The 6,000-nt window shown below is 37.5% G+C and overlaps 1 protein-coding gene across 9 annotated transcripts in view; it reads left to right on the top strand.

Annotated features, from left to right (window-relative positions):
* Positions 1-499: 499 nt before the first annotated feature.
* The window catches only part of LOC100913752 (ATP-binding cassette sub-family A member 3), a 243,396-nt gene continuing 237,895 nt past the window's right edge, over positions 500-6,000 (top strand). For 6 of the 9 annotated variants that reach the window (XM_031963863.1, XM_031963847.1, XM_031963839.1 and 3 more), the window contains exon 1: positions 500-764. The gene's annotated coding sequence lies outside the window, so the exon portion shown is untranslated. Of the gene's footprint in view, positions 765-5,897; positions 5,954-6,000 lie in introns of all 9 variants that reach the window. The other 3 variants (XM_031963822.1, XM_031963806.1, XM_031963816.1) reach the window with 2 other exon arrangements.

Here is a 6,000-nt window from a genome sequence, read left to right as displayed (position 1 = left end):
TGAAGTCAGAAGGACCCGAGTCCAAATGTGGTCTCAGACACTTAATGCGTCCTAGCTGTGTGATGCTGGGCAAGTCACTTAACCCCAACTGCCTCAGCCAAAAACAAACAACTTCTGTGGAGTTTGGTTTGTAGAGCAGAGGCCAATCCAATTAGTTAGTGAGAAGTGCCGGTTGTGTGAGTGCAGCAGAAAAGTATTGGGGAGATGGAACTGACTTAAAACCTTCGGACTGGAGGTGAAAAGTGAGGGAAACAGAAAGAATGAAGATGAAGGCAAAGTTGCAGAACTTGGGTGACATCTTATTGAAAATCCTGCCTTTGAGGGAGGATGGTCCCTACCCAAACTCAATTTCGCCCTAGAAGAATAGCCCAGAATCCTTTACTGCCCGAGATGTAAATAACGTTGACTGTATAGTTTACCACGCATGCGCAGGCACACTCGCCTAAGAAGTGGGAGGGGGGAGCGTGCTCCCCGGAGTTGGAATCCTTTATTGGATTACCACACATGCGCGCTGGGGCCCGGGTCACATGACGACAGCGGAGGCCGTTGGGCCGCCTGAGTGTCAGGTGGCGGGTGCTTGCTCACCTTGGTCCCTGTTGTACGATTTGGGCCGCTCTGCCTTGGTTTTGAGGATCCGTAGCCACTGACTGGCTCTAGAGGTATCAGGAGAGCTGGGGGCGGAACTGGAGGAACCGTGGCCCTGCAGGCCTAGCCTTGTCCGTCGCCCCCAGTTTTCCTCATCTGGGCTAGCCTGGATTATCAAGGTTAGGGAACAGCCTCCCCTCACTCCCCAGCCTCCCCCACCCTTTACCGCGCTCCTGGGGACTCGGCTTCTACCCTAGCAGCGTGGGCCCTCCGGGTTCGCGCAGGCGCATGCGCAGATCCCTCCGGCTTGTAGCCACCCCGGACGCACGCTGCTTGTGAATTTTGCCTTCCTTTTTGTGATGTTTGAGAAGGGCTATTCAGTTATGCCGCAAAGAAGAGGGATTTGCGTTTTATAAGTGGCAGACGTTACCAGCATCCTTGTCCAAGTCAGGGACGCCCGTGGAGGGAATGGTGGTGTTAATTCCACCTGCAGAGCTTTTATCAAAGGTGTTTGATGTACATTATTTTGATGGGGTTAATTTTTAGAACGGGATGGAATCAGGAGACTGAATTCAGTAGGTTTGTGGAAGAAACATAAAATATTTTTTCACTAAAGATGTTTCAATGTGACATTGACAAAAACTTAGTTCTAGAAGATTGTGTCATTGGAACAAAACCTGGCAGGACACAGGATCACATTTAAAGCTGCAAGGGATCTTAGAGGTCATATATTCAAACCCAATTAAATTTTATTTAAAATATTGAGACTGAGAGAAGTTAACCCTACAATTAATCATAAATATCTCTAAACATACACATATGCACTCATACATATGCATATGACTATATTATGTTTATTTCTACTTGTCATTTGTTTCTCTGAAGGTGGAGAGCATCTTTTTTTAATAAGTCCAGGTCTTTCCAGTTTTTCTAAATCAACCAGCTCATGATTTCCTACACCACAGTAATATTCTAATCCAGTCAACATTCTATCAGAGAAAATGTCTATGAAAGTTTTTTCCCCAAATTTTCTTCATTCCTTCTGTTCTTAGCTGCATAAGTTTTATTTATACAAGAGAATTAAATTTAAAATAATCAAAATTAAATCCATTTTATACTTCAACAACACTCTAACCTTTTAATGTTTTAAGGTTTGATAATAGTGTCTCCTTTGCAAATATCACCTTCTCCCAGCCCCCCTTTGAAGTTCCTGACTGTTCTTCTATTATTACTATTTTTTCTAACTCAATAAGATAATTTTTAAATAAATGAGATGGTTTCACCATTTTTTTTAATAGTCATTGAAAACCTAGATTTCTTATTTTGAGTACTTACTACCTGTTCATATCCTCTGATCACTTATCAATTAGAGAATCAGTTTCCTATACATCTTGGATATCAGATCTTTATTAGAGGAATTTACTGCAAATATTTTTTCCCAGTTAACTTATTCTAAAATTATCTTATAATTTTAATTGTACTAATTTTATTTGTATAGAAGCTTTTTTGCTTTTTAAAAATGTTGTTGTAGAGATTCTGGACCTTAACCTTGGGCATTAGACTAGTTTATGAAAATTACTATCATAAACTTTTAAAAAAATCATTAATATAAAATATATTTAGATTTACTGGGCTCACAGAAAGAACATTTTACCCAGTACACTATTCCTTAAACCTAGGTAACTGAGTTGCTGTTTTGACTGTTTTTAATAGATGGTGTGGCTATGCTATGGTCTGAAAAAGATTGTTTTTAGCAGCCTTATTATTACTAACGTGGCTTAGAGCCAAAATTATGGTAGAAAAGTGTTCTTCCCTCTGACCCTAATTGCCAGTTAGTTACACCTACCCACTTTGACAAATAGTTTTGACTTAAAAGAGAATCCTGTGTGAATATTCTCATTATAACTCCAAACCAAATTGCTCTTCTGCAACATTATTGTTTTTTGTTTTTCTGTTGGATTGATCATTGTTTTCATGTTTTTGCATTCCCAGTTACTCTCTCTTTTGTGTCTTTGGTGAAATGTCACTGTGAATTAAAAAACAAAAAAACCTTCTGTCAATTATCTCTGAGGTTTAGTCCATAAATTCTGCTTTCTCAAATTTCTCTTTTAAACCATTCAGGAACATCCTGTTTTGCTTCCATGTTCCTTTGAGAATACACAGAGTCCTCTTTTTTTTTTTTTTTTTTTGACTAACTGATTTGATTAAATTGATTAATTTTTCTTTGCAGTATATATTCATAGATGCTTTTCTTTTTCTTTTCCCTGCCCTAGTGACCATTTCCTATTCTTATTAATATCTCCTCTATTGCTCTATCTTTTTATGATCACAGTCTTTAATTGGGCTTTTTTTTAACCTGAGATTTTTTGGGTAATTTCAGTCTTTTTATTTTGTTTTTCTTATTTTCCCTCACTGCTCACTTTCCGATTACTTTCCCTTTAATGATTCCATGGAAGATAGATTTCAAAGCTGCCTCAGTGTCTTCGCACGCTGAACAGGTTATGGTTTCCCAGTGTAGGTCATTGCCTCAGGATTTTTGAGGAAATAGAACTGGTCAAGTGGGATGCTGGGCTCTTCTCTCAAATTTCATATTGTGTCACATAACTCTCCTCCTCTACCCCTTTGTTTATCCCATTTCCCTTTTTTTCCTATGTTCTCTGAATGAGTTTTTGAGTGCTATTGTTTCTTGCTGCTATCATGTTGCTCATTGTCAAAATTGAGCAGATTTCTGCTGGATCTTGAAGTATTTTGAGAAGAGTGGGAATTGACACATATAGTTATAAGCCATGGGCCAGCTTCTGCAGTCCTGCTGTTGGTAGAATGAAGGCTGGTGGTGGAATAGTGTTGAGTGTGTTTAGGAATTAGAAATTAGCTTTTTCTCTTGTAAATTCATTGAGTTTTAACCCTTTTGGTTCTTGATGGCCTGGATTGCCCAGACAGCTGAAATTGCTTTTTTCCTGGAGCATAATTCCTATTTTGGAGAGGGTTTTTTTAGATAGTGAGGATTTGGTGGAAATATCTAATCCCCCATCATAATTACTCAGTTTCTGTTGTGATACTCTGTCTCTTGTTGGATTAAGAATTCTTTCCCTAATCATAGTTATAAAAGGGATCTTCTTTCCTGCTTTTCTAGTTTATGATGTGACTTTACACGTAAGTCGTGAAGTCATTTTGTCTTGCAGATGGGATCCCAGGTCTCAAGCTCCTTCTCATCCTGAATTTCCGAGTCATTCAAGTGGGTTCTTTTCCCCTTGGGAACCTCCTTGGCCATTGGAACAAGTTCAGAAAGGCTGAGCTCAAACAAGTGTCTGACTTCACTATACCTTGAAGGATCATGAGGGACTTATCAAGCATTTTAATTGCATTAGTCTTGTCATTTTGTCTATCCATGCTTCTGCATTTGCAGAATGTCATGCTTGTGCTGTGAGCAAGATTTTGTTAGCTTGAAAGATTTTAAATAGAAAGAAAAAAACTTCTAAGGGGTGCAGTTAGGAAGAACACAGGGAAAGATTTATTAACATTCCCAACTCCCACCTTAAAAAGGGAAAAATCCTGACTTTTCTTGTGGATTCAACACTGACCAGGTTGGATCTACAGAAATAAAATGAGATGATTAATGTTGCAGAACTGCTAAAAACCATTTTAGCAGATTTTGTAAATTTTGAGATTAATCATTAAGTTTGGCACTTAATCTAAGGGTACCACTCTGTAGAATTTATTGTAAGGGAAAAAACTGAATCTTATAAAAAGTTTAAAAAGACTTAAAAAGCAAATGACAAGAATGGTTAGTTGGAAAAGCAATTGGTAAGATTCCTTACTGAAAAAATGGGTGAATGAGATAGAGAGAGAAAGAAAATATATTCATTGCAGTGAAGATGGTAAAAGCAGGTAGAAGAGAGTTGGATCAGAACAAGAGAGAAAAATAGAAAGGAAACAGCGTGAGTAGGGAATCTGAGAGTTTGGAAACTGCTGGAAGCAGAAAAGGCCGTTTCTTGTCACTAAAAACTCTAGTAGCAAACCAACCTGCATTTGAATGATTCAGGAGACCATTTTGAGGGTCAATTAAACTTTCAAAGTGAAAGCCTGCACTTTGAAATAAAAACTGGCACTTAATCCTTTACTGGCTCACATAAAGAAAAAAGGTTAATGTTGTAATCAGAAGAAACAGGAAGTTCAGAAGCCCAAGCTCTCCTCCTAAGCTGCAATAGCTGGGAAAAAGAAAATCCTACACCAGTCGTGTCTATGAAACTCAGTAATTATTAATTGATAGGTAATGGGTTCTCTCTGACTGTAGAGCTGAGATTTGTCTTGTAACTATGTTTCAACTGTTTAAAACCACCTAAAACTGATAATTATTGTGTATGGAATGATGAGATTTAGATGAAAACCTTATCTGGATTGGTTTTGTATTGTAGAACAATTCTCCTTGAGATCTAAAGATTTACTGCTCTCATCCGCTCTACATAATGTGAGCGGAAATGTCAAAGAATAAAGCCCATAAAAATAGCTGGACAGAGAAGGCAGAGTAGCCCCTTCTCAAGAGTCCCCGTAGATTCTCTTTAATTTGTAAGCTTTCCAGGTTTCTTAAAACCATTTTAGAAGCAGAATCACTAGCCCCAGGAAAGGAGCTCATACGGGTTATATAGTTCCCATAGGTTATATAGTTGCCAAACAAGCCATGGTTTTACTGATAATCTATAAATTTGTTAAGTAGAAATGATTTCTAATGGTTGGTTTTTACATCAAGATCCGTTTAAAAGAAGGAAAAAGGGAAAAACAATTGAAAGATATTAAGTGAAATCTTTTAGCTATGTGAGGCCTGGTAAACTTTATTATGTGTGATAAGGCTAATTGGTTATATTAAAGTCACTTTAAAGATGTGGTTTAATAACAGAAATGTTTTATGTTTCATAACAATTATTTTATTTTGCATTTCTTAACACTTATTATTTCTACATCCCATTAGATTGCTGGCTGTTGAGCATCGTAAAGCAAAATCATTTGTGTAATTTGTTGTAATTTTTTAACTGTATGCTTAGATATCAAGATAAGTTGTGAATTTCTTGTGATGAATCTTTTACTATTACCAATGCCGTACTTATTATTTAGGATATATGATCCTTGAGAGCTGAATCTAAAGCTGTTATTACTTGCTAATTATGAAACTTGCTATTTGAGATGAAATTTCTTGGGATTGTAAGTGTTGTTTTGAGTTTTGAATTCAAGTATGTATATTTCAGAGCATTAATCAGTAATCCACCATTCCAGAGAAATGCTACAACTCAGATGGATGTGGTCTTGAATGGTTACAGGTGGAGGTCTGTATCTGGGCAAAAACTGTGGAAGACAGCTGTAAGCTTTTCTTAGGGTAAGCTACATCTGGCTCAGTTTCCCAATTATGTTCCTTAGTACAGG

The sequence above is a fragment of the Sarcophilus harrisii genome, chromosome 1, assembly GCF_902635505.1.
Source record: "Sarcophilus harrisii chromosome 1, mSarHar1.11, whole genome shotgun sequence".
Lineage (NCBI taxonomy): Eukaryota > Metazoa > Chordata > Mammalia > Dasyuromorphia > Dasyuridae > Sarcophilus > Sarcophilus harrisii.
This window is presented reverse-complemented; position numbering and strand designations above follow the sequence as displayed.